General features: G+C 44.9%; 2 long non-coding RNA genes across 2 annotated transcripts; both read left to right on the top strand.

Annotated features, from left to right (window-relative positions):
* On the top strand, positions 1–5,793 carry LOC135314043 (uncharacterized). The gene is made up of 5 exons (XR_010373530.1): positions 1–84; positions 162–402; positions 2,829–2,973; positions 3,500–4,245; positions 5,560–5,793. It is a non-coding gene; the product is annotated as an uncharacterized LOC135314043 (long non-coding RNA).
* Positions 5,794–7,180: 1,387 nt separating this feature from the next.
* Positions 7,181–12,587, top strand: LOC135314044 (uncharacterized). The gene is made up of 3 exons (XR_010373531.1): positions 7,181–7,475; positions 10,745–10,822; positions 12,241–12,587. It is a non-coding gene; the product is annotated as an uncharacterized LOC135314044 (long non-coding RNA).
* Positions 12,588–12,801: the final 214 nt, after the last annotated feature.

The following is a 12,801-nucleotide window of genomic DNA, read 5'->3' on the forward strand; positions in this document are numbered from 1 at the left end:
CATCAGGAGGAGACTTTCCATCAACATTCAGTGGTACAGCGCGGGGTGGTCTATGACTAAGCTGGAAATGCTTGAATTGGACGGGTAAGTAGGGATGACTGCTCCACTTCTTTACTTGTGTGGGGTCTAGCTGAGATTCAGCTGTGTTTTCCATCTCCCAGGAGCAAGATCAAAGGGAGATGAAAGAGCAAAAAGGAAAAGAGTGGTCACTAGTTGAAGTTGCTTTGAAGACATCTCCTAAAAAAAGCATCTCATCCCATTCACACCCACTGAAAAGGCTTCTGCGCCTATCTCAGAACATTGCCCACATGAGAAGCTGGGAGGTGGGACCTGCATCAAATCCCTGAAGCCGTGTCACCATTCCTGTGCCGCTGTGGACCAAGGAGGTCTTAGGGACAAGAGGTAAGGTGCCACTGCGGGGCAGAGCTGGCTTGGCTCGACAGTTGCCCCTCCAGCGGGAGCCTGTGCTGCTGGTCGGTGCGGAGGGTTTCCTCTGATCCCTCTCTAAATACCAGGGCTGCAGCAACTCTCCTGATGACTAGTTGGGCTCATTAGGCTCATTTTCTTACCTAATGATTTAAAGGCAAAAATACACTCCTTTCATCTATGCAGTTAAAAGTATAGTTGAGCTATACTCTATATTGTTAAAAAAAAACTCTAAAAAATGACCAGGTGGCAGAGTAGCTGGATTTGGCTGGGTTAGAACAGGGTATTATTCCGACACAGACAGCAATGTCTCCCTCCGAATAAAGCAAGTGACCACTGAGCATATGTTTTATTAGAGTTTTATTGAACATCCGAGATTTTTACTGGGATAATTATGATGATGTTACAGTGGTATAATGCTGGAGTCCTTTATCCACAGAAAGCTTCAGTGAGTCTGAGCCGCGGTGGGATTGGTCTTGTCCCTTGCAGGCCCATGGACTCGCATGAAAATGTGGCTGAGGCTCAAACCTCTGGCCCAGTCCTGCTGCTCCACCCAAGTTATGCTAAGCTCAGGATTACTGGAGTTGTCACGGGAGTAAACAAAATCTAAATAACCTCCTGCTATTGCAAGACCTAGTCCCACTGGTTTTTAAACCACTGGGTGCAGAATAAGAGCCGCAAAACATGTAACATGAATCAAAGCAAGCCATGTGCAGCTAAACTAGGTTTATAGTGGTGTAGATAATGGTTTAAAAACCAGGAACAGGTAAAACTATGACTGCACTGATGTTAATGCTGTATTAGCCTGATAAAGGGACTGATTTTGGTAAGCCAGTCTTCAGTCAGTGCCTATCTCAATCCTCGAATGCAGCCTACACTTCCTTGAAAAGATACCATCTGAGCTTAGCATCCTGTTTAATCGTGGCCAAAATACAAAGTAATGCATTCCAATAATTGGGTGTATGCACAGTACCTACTCCTCACAGCCATTTCATGGTTTGAAAGTGTTACTGGGGTTTAAGTGGTGGAGTCGCTGAGCAGAGCTGGAGGGTTTCCCCCTGCGAGGCGCCAGGTAAGCCCCTGCGGGAGACTTTACATCCCACGTAAAATAAGGTAGCTTGAGCCCATTGACGATGGCTCAGGGGTGAAATGGTGGGGTGACCTGCCTGGACTAACGGGGTGCCCTGACCCTCCTCGGGGATGGTTCCCTCGCTCCTGCCCTCCACAGTGCGGCATCAGGACTCGGTGCCCAAAGTTAGGAATGTCCCATCTTTGGGTTAAAAACAGAGGGACGGGAGCCTTGTGGGGCTCCAGGAGAACGCACGGGATGAGCGAACAGGAAGATGTCAAGGGACCGTCACTAGCAAGGATAACAAACTTAATGAGTAAACAAAAAGGCAAGTTATAACATCAATATGCACAGTAATAAGTGACAATGAATCACCAGAGATCTGTTGCTTTAATGATGCTGTTGTAAAAATGATGGCCCTGAGCTATTTCAGACCATGTATACTGAGTTTCAGCTGATGCTTATCAGTTTATATGCAAGAAAATTTATAGCATGCAACCTAAATGAAACAGTCCTTTGGACAAGAAGAAATGGATTGCAGGTGCAAACAAGCATGAAATGAAAATCTACTAATGACTTTCCATTAGTAGCTAAATACATAATCGAATATTTTTTAGCCAACATAGAGCAATGAGAAAATCAATTTATTCCTCCTAAGTACTACTCTATGGATTGATGCTCTAGTACATCTGAAGCCGGTTTTCTTAAGAGAAAGCTGAGCTTCAGATTCAGTTAAAACTCAGCTAACAGCAGCAGAACATGAGCTTGCTTTTACGGAATATGAATGGAATATATTTTCTTTGGAATCCCTAAATAACATAAGGTAAAATGAGGTATTAGTTAATACGGAGTATTTCCATCTGAATGCTAGAGACTAAAGTATTTCAGAAAGCTGGACTAGCCCTGGCACATCTGAATTTACTTAGAAATGTCAATTAATGAAGTAAGCATTGTTCCCCATCTGCTCTTGAAGCAATGAATGGCATCCTCTGTTTCCTTTCTTTTTGCCTTAAACAGCCTCTAACCTGAGTTTTCTTCGCATGGTGTTTTCACACCTTATTCAACGATGGTAAATATTTCTCCTTCACCTACGGAGACCCTGATTTCAAGGCTCTCACAGCCATATACATAAACAAAATAGCTTTGAATAGCTGGTTTGAAAGTGCTGGTGAGGGTTGCGCAGCAGAAGACGCACGTTGGTGTTAGAGAGGCACCACTTCAGCACCATGCGTGAGAATGGCAAAGCCACGTGGTTTTGCAGTTACTGCACGTGAACGAAACCTGTACAAACTGGCTAATATGTACGGGAGAAATTATCTAATGTTTCTTCCAGGCCAGATTCTCCACCTTCACTTCCAGTGAGGTATGTCTCCCATGGACCTCACGGGGCTACTCATGGAGGAAACACCGTTCCACAAAGTGCAGCTCAGATGGGCATGATTTGGCCTCCACCATCTGGTGGTTTTAATTATGGAGAGGTAGGTGGGTTTCTACTTCGTCCCCTTAGAAGCACAACCCTGTGAGCTAAAAGCACTCAGTACTTTTCAGGGCGAGGTACTGGAATCAAGAGGAATTTTAAATGGGATAGGGTTGGAGGCTGACATTAAGCACAACATTTTAAGGCTCAATAGTTTCTGAGTCAATGTATGCGCAATATTTACCAAACCAGAAGTCGAAGGAAATCATAATAGAGAAGGAGAAAACCAAACACTTTTTAGCACCCTTTTTTCAAGGAGGAATTCATTGTGACAGCTCAGCCTTATTAAGTTTTTAAAACACAGATTGATATGATGGAGATCCTAGATCAGAAGTAGTTACTTGATTGGGACAGATTTCAGTGGGCATTATTTCTCAGGAGATCTTATACGTGGAAGTTGAAGCTTATAACAAGCTGAAAAACAAATGGACTTGTTTGGATACATAATACTTCTAGACAAGCTTTCAGTAAATGCGTGGCTGCATATAAATCTATTTTAGCATAACAAATATATCCCTTCATAACAGAAACTTCAGCAAACTCTGAATGGAGGTGTTCCGGCTGGCGGCAGTCCGAATGAGGAAGAGGCTGGAGCACAATCAAGCTAATCGTCGCGTTAAATGTCTGCCGTTGGGTGACCAGCTCTTGCCCGCTGAGAGCACCTTGCTCCGCAGACGGCCGCGTCGAATTCGAGGGAGCGACGGCTTGTGCTCGCACAGCGCTTTGCATTTGATGGGATCCCCAAAGGAGCTGCGAATTTGTCAGGCTGAAATATAGTCCGTTCGCTACTGAAGTCAGCTTCCCCTGGCGTGGAAAGCACATAACTCTGCAAGACAACTGTGTCGAGCAGGGAGTGATGAACAACGCGCTGCGGAAACTCAGAAGGGGAATTGGGGCAGGTGCAGTGCAATGATCGAACCTGACGTTTGGGAGGAATGTGGGAGTTTTTACAAGCCAATTTCTGAAAAATACAACGTGGCATCTCTCATGTAATCAGAATTTCCGGTGTGGGTTTCTTCTGAAAGCAGAGCCTCTAGCTTTAGGCACCTGCCAGATCCGCTGGCTGTAAGACAGGGGGGAAACATTTTCTTTTGACCCTAAAAAAAGATGTATGAGAAGTGAGTAGATGCTATACTTCCAATATTAGAAGAGGTTACTGCCTTTAGTCTTGATCACACCACTGCCACAGAGTATGGCTTCATCAGAAAGCGGTGAAGAAAATGGTGAAACGCCTCCTTTGCCCACGTACAGACGCACAAAGGTGGATATAGAGGTAATTCGCAAATCCATGGAGGCTGCCATTCTCGGGCTCACACTCGGGATATTTCCTACTGAATTCCTGTAACTTCTGCGGAACAAATGCCTGATAGAAAAGCGTCAAAAAATACATCTTTTTTTTTTATGGTACCAGTTCTTATGGCAGCAAAGATGGCTTTCAGGGAAGTGGAGGTGGCTCTGACAGAGGTGGTAATGGCACTTCTGAGCTGTTGATTGCCTCCACATTGTGCCATTTCACCACATTTGATAAAGACACCTCCGTTCTCTGAAAGCCATCGGTGATTCAGTGAGAATACAAAAACCAGACTGGATTCTGGGTCCTTCCTCTGGCATCCTGTGTTTAAAATGGGGTGTCCCCACGCCGTACAGAGTGAGATGATTTCTTGCTAAAGATGCAATATAAAACACTGGAAATTACCTTGTTTTCATAAGAAGCTCTTTGTATCTGTGATTTTTAAACCAAAGTGAGACATAAATTATTGAACGCTATCTGGATATGGCTGAAATTTCTGAGGCTCGTATGACTCAAATTGATAAAATGCCTGCATTTGGACCCAGTCTAATGGCAGTTTCTCCTTGACTCCCGTTGGCATTGTATCAAACCCTGGCGCGCTCTACAGCAGGCAAACAAGAAAACAAAGTGTTTCTATGACTTTCCCCAGAATTGTGAATGCTGGGGTAATTTGGAGATACTCGAGGGTCTCCCTGAATGCACCTGCGTGGATGGTATGTGCAGAGAAGTGATGACAGGAGAGGAACCAGCAACACAAGAGAGCAAAAATATTCGTTATTTCCCAAGTAAGTTTTGTCAAAGCGTTAGAAATGTCTACACAGCCTATCTAGCTCCACCCTGGAGAGCCAGCTAAAGCATATCTCCCTTCCCATCTTCCTCTAAAACTCTAAATGAGAAACAAATAAAATTTTTGTAACCTTATATCGCCACTGCCATAACCCTGTATATCAGCCAGCATCCTTTATCTCTCACCAGCTGGAAATCTCGCATTTTCATTGCCCTGAATCACCAGATGCATTCATCAAACATGACAAATGCCTCCAAAACACTAAATCACACCACTCGATCTCAATGGGCTACATAATCATTGTCATACCGACAATAAATTTGAAAATATCTGTGTTCCAGACTCAAATACCTACAGCTCCTACCAGGGCTGAGAAACTGCAGGGGGAAAACTGAATCCTAAATTAAGTTTAAGAGTTTTTTGGGCCCTCAAAAATTTGATAAACTCATGACTTTTTGTGAAGGCTTTCTGATTTATTTTTAGAAAAAAGTATTTTTTTGCCTTTACAGCTCCCAAGAGGAGAGAAACACACCACAGCATCCTCCTCCTTGCTCTGATTGATGGGACGCTGCACCCGAAAGGCAACGGGCGGGAAAACGCTGGAGCCGTCGCAGGTCAAACTTTTGGTATTGCTCAAAAAAAGGAGAAGTTGGACTATGGACGCATGAGCAAATTGCCCTGAGGATCCCATGTATCAATTGACCTGTGAGAACCACGTCTCTTCTGCAGTGAAAGCCAGGCAATGCAAGGTAACTTGATAACCTTAATTAAAGAGATTCTCATTTTCTTTGCACTTGGTCGAGGCTAGCAAAGCGCTGCTACCTCAGATAACCTTATTTTATCCAGGAGCACGCACAGGCAGATTATAGCTCTCTATACAGTAAATTGTTTTCACTTCCAGAGAGCCAATACTCCACGGTCAGAGTGTTTAAACAGATGTTTTTAAATTAGTTCAGTGGAAGATGCATGAATGTAAATTTTCCTCTTCTGTGTTTATAACCCAAATTCAAAAGCCTTGTGTTTGTGGGTCGGATTGCAACAAGGACGTGTAGGAAGACTTTGTTTTCAGTCCATACCTGGATCTTTAATTTTTTAAAAGTATATTTATACACACGCATGTGCATGTACAAAGACATCGTCACAAAAGCAAGCGTAACAATTGCTGCTCTGCAGTCGTACGGCATTTTCTTAGATCTCTGCTGAGTGGTATTTATGGCATTTTTAATTTTAAGTCGGGTCAAAAAGGAGACTTGCCTGGGATTTTTCACTCTGTTTTTGCCACCCAGTTCCCACTAAAGCTGAGTGCAGGATTTTGCTGTTAAAAAGATGCTGACTTTGCAAGAATGCAAAACCTGTGCTGACATCAGTGGGAGTTGTGTATCTGGAATGATTAAAGACCAAAGCCAGTGACTGCATGGTATTAGCCTGGGACCTGGGAAATGAGTACTCTTTGCTGTGCAAATGTATCTTCTTAATAAGGGGCAATTAAGGTGACCGAAAACCCAATCCTGCTGATAATCTGCACTGTGAACTCTGAAATTCATCTCCCGGCAGCTGCCCAATTTGACCTTGAAAGCTGTGACGAACATCTAGGTAAGAGGGAAGGTCTCCAGCCTGTCCTCACCTCCAAGCCGCTTCTCCTCGATGTACCTGGCAGGATGGGCCAGAGCGTCCACCAGCACCAGCAGCCTCGTCCTCCCCTCCCAGGGAGGATGCCTGGTCCCAGGTCCTCGCTGTGTTGCTTCTCCTTCCGCAGCTGAGCTCCCAGGGAGACCCGCTGCAAGAAAGGCTGTCTCAGGTACTATTATGGTAAGAAGGATCTATTCAATCGCGATGGCTGTAGATAACTTCCACTACTATTTTTTTTCCCAAACATCATCTGATTTACCCCAGTGATAAGTCCAATGTTCTGTATAAACATTTATTTCCTTGACAACCTAGTTTTCCGTTAGAAAAATGCTCAAACCTGGGACTTATTATGGCAATCGACAGGTAAAAAATCAGCTTGTGTGGAGTCGCGCTGTTTAGCATATGTACCCAAACAGGGAGACGTGTCGCAAGCCCGCAGCCCCCGCCTTGTACTGCGAGAGCCACGGGGGATGCACGCGGTGACAGGGAAGCCGGGTTCTTTTCAGCCCTTTGTCATATTCAGTGTTAACAGGGCTGAGATTAAAAAAATCTGAGCTATTTTTCAGTGGTGAGGACTCTCTAAGTAATGATTCTTGCAGACTAATTGCCCCCAAAACGATTTTTTAACCCGCTGTTTGTTACAGTTTTACCTGTCAAGCTAAAGAGAGGTGTCAGAAAGTTAAACCTGTTTGCGGGAAGCTTACTTGCAGTGAAAAGCAACCAGGAGCCTGGCAGGAGAGGATTTTCTCAGCTGAGAATTACAAAAGAACATCATCTTCCAGAGACGAGTTCAGAGGTAAGCATGTGAAACAGCCAGGCGTGGTACCACGGTCAGCACAAAGCCTCGGCGCAGGCTTAGCGAGGATGTCTGCTGGCATCCTGAACACCACGGAGGAGGTTGCTTCAGGTTTCTGTTTTTAGAGCTTCGCTTCGCCTCATTTCGTTACGATCAGACATTGGGTCTGCGGTCTCTGGAGTGCCCACAGAGCCAAAGAACCTCCCCATCAGCCACAACCTGCAGCTGGAGCTTCAGGCGCTCTGGTAGCACAGGCAGGTTAAAATTCACAAACGTCCTCAGAGGCTCCTGTGCCATCAGAAAACAAGGAAGACGGGTCCAGCAGGCTCTCCCCTCTTTCTTGTTTGCTGGAAATGGCTCAGGAGTAGAAGACATGGACTGTCTGTGTGCGGCGGCTGCTCCAGACCCACTGGGATGCGGTTACCTCTGCGGTGCTTCATTAGCAGTTTCCACATAAAAAGTATTTTGGAAGGAGCAGAAAAATGCTTTGTGCAATTAAAAATATAAAAAAAAGACTTGGGATGGTAGAATGTAAATAACTAAAGGACCAAATCAGCTTGCTGTTCTTGGAAGAGGTCCATAACACAGACGCTGTTGGGTATATTGTCTTTGTCCTGTTCCTTCCTCAGCTGCCGGTAGCTCCTGCTCTGCCGTGACACTGCTGGGCTCCCTGCATTGCCACACTCGATTTGTCCAAATAATGGTCTTTCGAAGAATAATGCCCCTTTACTGAAGGTTGAGAAGCGGCTGAATCAGTGAAAGCAGCGCTTGGAAGTTTTCCTGGGAGGTTACTGTCTCAAGTACTGGTCAGGACCTCATCCAGCTCAGCCCGTTAGAAATGCTGACGCTGCAAACCCCGCTGGTGAGCCTTCAGGCGGCAGCCTTTCCCGTTAAAAAACCCACAAATAACCTCCTTTGCTGCAGAATGAAATAAGAACCTGTATTTTTTCCGATTTCCACAAGTAAACCCGTTAACCTCCGGATGCAAAGCTGCTTTCCGCACCGGCAGCCGTCCAGCCCAGATGCAATTTTCAAGTGAAATTGTCATTAACGTGACAGTGCGTGTGAATGACAGGTTCGTGTAGCTGCGGTTAACAAGGCTGCTTTCACTCAGCTGGGCCCAGAGCATTCAATCTGTACTCTGCCTATGTTTGGTCCGGAGCAGACGTGCTGTAGTCCATGTCAGGTGCTGTAAATGCAAACCTATACTAGTATTTTCCGTAAAATAAAATCTACATTTTAACGAAGCAGGTATATTTTTGGCACCTAACTTGTTCTGCTAAAAAAAAAAAACAATTTTAAAAATTAATAATGCTAATAGTCATTTAATCAGGTGAAATGCTGCCACTTATTGCTTTGATTTTTCCCATGGGAAGGTGTCACTAAAAGGGAAGGATGTTACTTTAATACCGGCCAAAGCATAATTCAAACCCAGCCCCTGCTGACACGATACAGCTTTTCACCTGAGCAAAACAGTCCGCCTTGCAGGAGCTCCAAGTTTTGTTCCTTTAAATTAAATGACTTTTGAATCAAAACCATTGATCAGCTACTGTCATTTCGCTGTTCTTCCTATTGGTGCCAAAAGGAATCTGCTCTTTCTACCTCTACAAAGACGTGCAATCAGAGCATTCACCGAACATCCAGTTTTGCTTAAAGTTTTGTGCTCTGCAATATCTCAGAGGTTGAAAAATGCTGAGAAATAGGGCATTATGTATAGGACACTGTGTCCATCCAGTTAGGGACACAGGGTGCTTGGTCTTTAACCTAGTTGAATCCTCCAGGCTGGTGATTTGGTACCCAGCGTGTGGTACCGATGGACAAACCCTGCCTTTTCAGGCATCGCTGCAGGCGCCTGGCATTTTGCAAAGCAGAATTGCCTTCACACGGTATTTGAGGGGCTTTTCATCTCTTTGGGTATTGCGAGGCGTGGAACTGTGTGAGGACAAAATGTAACACAAATAACGACACGAGAGGTATCAAGGTGGTATGGGTTAAGGAGGCAGGGTTTGGAGTGGGGTGGGGAAAGAAAGTTCTATTTTTCCAGTCCAGCTCACCAGTCCCCTGCGTGCGGACTAATTTTAGAGATAATTGTTACATGATTTCCTGAATGTAATCTATCGTTATCTGGGCCTGCAAAATAAAGCCATGCCTAATTCTGGATAACCACAGGGGTGATTTCATAGTTACACTGAAATGAGAATAAGGACTTGTTAATGATCTGAAAGATCGCATCATTTAATTCTGTGCTGTTGATAGTTCAACTACTGGCAAAGGGGCGTGTGCTCCTTCCAGCGCGGGCAGCGGCCCCCGTAATTCCGGCGGCGGGGAGGAAGGAAGATGCTCCTGGTCGCACATCTCCCCTTGGTGTGCCAGCATCAGGCGAGTGTTGGAGGCAGAGCACGGGGTAATTTGCTATTTCGCTTGCGTAACTACTCTGCAACCCGGAGCAAAGGGTTTCAAGGCCAGGTCCTGCTGCTGCTGAGAGCGCTTCTGAAGTGCTAAGAGCCTCTGCCTCCCCAAACGGCGAACGTGTGACATGTTCTGAAGCAGGCAGAAAATACCGGCTAGAAAATCCTCACTCTCCAATAGGGCAATTAGGAACAACAGGAGCTGCTGGGCACTTGATGGGCTGGAGGTAAAAAGTCCCACTGTGGAAAAGTACCAACAACTCAGGGGGTGATGCTGCTATTTTTCTTGCTTTCCAGTGTTCTCCTGGCTTCAGGTGTGATTCTCTGCTTTAATGAAGCCTTTAGGTTAGGTTATGGAGGGAGAGACAATTCACCTTAAGGAGTGAATGATAGAAACACGCTTATCTGTGGTTTCCAATAGAAAAGAAGACGGGGGCAATCAGTTCTCTCCAAAAACTGGTCCGGGGAGCAAATTAGATCGAAATAACAGGATGAAGAGCTAAAGTTCCCCTAACAAAATAAGGCAAATAATTTTCAGCTTACTGGACATGATTAATGGATTTAGATAAAATCTGTCAATTAGTTGTGAATAGAAAGGGAAGAAAATAATCAGTAGAAACAACAACTTTGAGAGATGTTTCTGACTTTTGTGTTCAAAATGGTACTTTCATTTCACAGCTTAAAAAATGCAGTCTTGGAGGCTTTAAAGGACTGTAAAACCTAACCAGGCTGGACAAAAGCTACTAATTCACCTGGAAATAAGTTTTTCAAATGTTTATTCAATGCAAATGTATTTTAATATCTTTTTCCTTTATTTGCTTTGGCTACAAAGTTTAAAAAAAAATTCCCATGCTTTTGCAGAGCGGTCCCACCTGCACCAGCACCTCAGAATTTACTACCAACTTAACTGGCTCTATGGTGATTAGATTCAATAAAAAGGTAAAACTCTTTTATGAGCTTTTTTTTAAATCCTGCTCCCTTTTTTTTTTTTGGCGCCTAGGAGGCACATAACATGCAATTCTCAGCAGAAGGATGGTAATTGGGAGAAAACATAATAGATGGTCCCCATTTCTCTTTGAAGTTCCCATTGATCAGTGTTGCTGAGGCTATTTTTCTAATCCATAACTCAGAAACACGAAGGAATTGTCACTTTCTTCATTGGGTATATGTGGTTCACCTCCTAAGAAAATAGACTCTTGGCTCCTGAGTAGTCTTTTTCCAGGTTTTTCTTGCAAGATGGTGTAAAATGGGAAAGAATCAGGACCCCAGTTTCAGTATTTTCTTGAATACAAATTTTCCTGACATTAACCAAAACAGCAGTGATTTTATGATTATTTTTTTTTATATCTAAATTTTGTGTAAGAAAACTGCATCTCGTCTCCTCCACTTAAAAAAAAATGTTCTTTTCAGCCAGTCGAGTGTTAATTAGAAGACAATTACCCCACCTCCTCTCCACTGGAGAGGCGGCTTGTGTTGAAAACCCAAACCTTTCACAAAGAGGGAAAAACCATCTGTCCAAATGATGCTTAAGAGAGATTATTTTTTTTTAATGCTCACATTAGTTGCATCTCCCTGTAATAACTTGTTTCCATAATGAAGCCAGTTAGTAGGACGGATTTTCATGCCCCTAATTGACACAGCAATGATGGCAAACCTGCCAAAGTAGCTCTGGCCACAGCTGTTAGAAAGATCAGGGCGTTACAGCCGGCTGCTTAACCAGCACCGGGACCCACGGACACAGAAACCTCGCTGGAATCCTGTGTGTGCAGAGAAAACGTCACAGGATCCCAGACTGGTGGGGGCTGGCAGGGCCCTCTGGAGCTCACCCCGTCCCACCCCTGCTGGAGCAGGCACCCCCAGAGCAGGGGCACAGGGCCGCGTCCAGGCGGGGGGTGAATGTCTCCAGGGAAGGGACCCCACAGCCTCTCTGGGCAGCCTGTGCCCCTGCTCTGGCACCCGCACAGGGAAGGGGTTTGTCCTCATGTTCAGGGGGAGCTTCCCGTGTTCCAGCTTGTGCCCGTGGCCCCTTGGCCTGGCGTTGGGCACCGCTGAAAAGAGCCCGGCCCCATCCCCCTGACACCCACCCTTCAGATATTTATAGGCATTGATGAGATCCCCCCTCAGCCTTCTCTTCTCCAGGCTGAACAGACCCAGGTCTCTCAGCCTTTCCTCCCAAGGGAGATGCTCCAGCCCCTGATCGTCTTTGTAGCTCACCGCTGGCCTTGCTCCAGCAGTTGTCCTGGTGCTTAAGGTGCCATTTGTACTGAGAAAACAGTTTCTCTTCATGGTCAAGCACTGCCAGGTCTTGATGTCTTTGCATTTTGATATCTCACCTGAAGAACAACCTTCCTTGACAGGGGTTTCCAAGGGGAAAATATTTAAAACTTTGAGGATCTTGCATGCGCTGCTGCTGGGGCCACGTAAGTACCTGATATGGGGAAAACCTGGTTGCAGAGAGAGCTGCTGGCTTGGAAGAAACCTGCTGGTGGCTAGAAACAAAGCTGGAACTATGACACAGGAGTTTTCATTTTCTGCTGCCCTTCACTTGTCTAAAACATAAAGCAAAACCCACGCTTACTGCCCAAAGGTGAAAACAGGCAGATGGAGGAGGCTTGTACTCAGGTTCCTGACTACGTTTTAATAAGAGAGGGAAAACTTGGACTCATGAGTGAGGAAATGGTGGTGATCCAGAATTCATAATAAGAGTAATTAATAAATAATGAGTAGACTTGTGAAGAAAACTAATTTTTCAAGGACTCTGAAAAACATTTAGAGCTGCAGTCTGCAGCCTGCGTGCGGAGTAACTGCAAACATCATGTATCTGCTCACGTTAGATTTGTCAAAAGTTTGTTAATTAGCTACTTCTGAAACACCTTTTGCAGCTGATCTGATATTAGTGAGTGGGTTCGTACCTCCCA

The sequence above is a fragment of the Phalacrocorax carbo genome, chromosome 6 (genome assembly GCF_963921805.1).
Source record: "Phalacrocorax carbo chromosome 6, bPhaCar2.1, whole genome shotgun sequence".
NCBI classification, from domain to species: domain Eukaryota; kingdom Metazoa; phylum Chordata; class Aves; order Suliformes; family Phalacrocoracidae; genus Phalacrocorax; species Phalacrocorax carbo.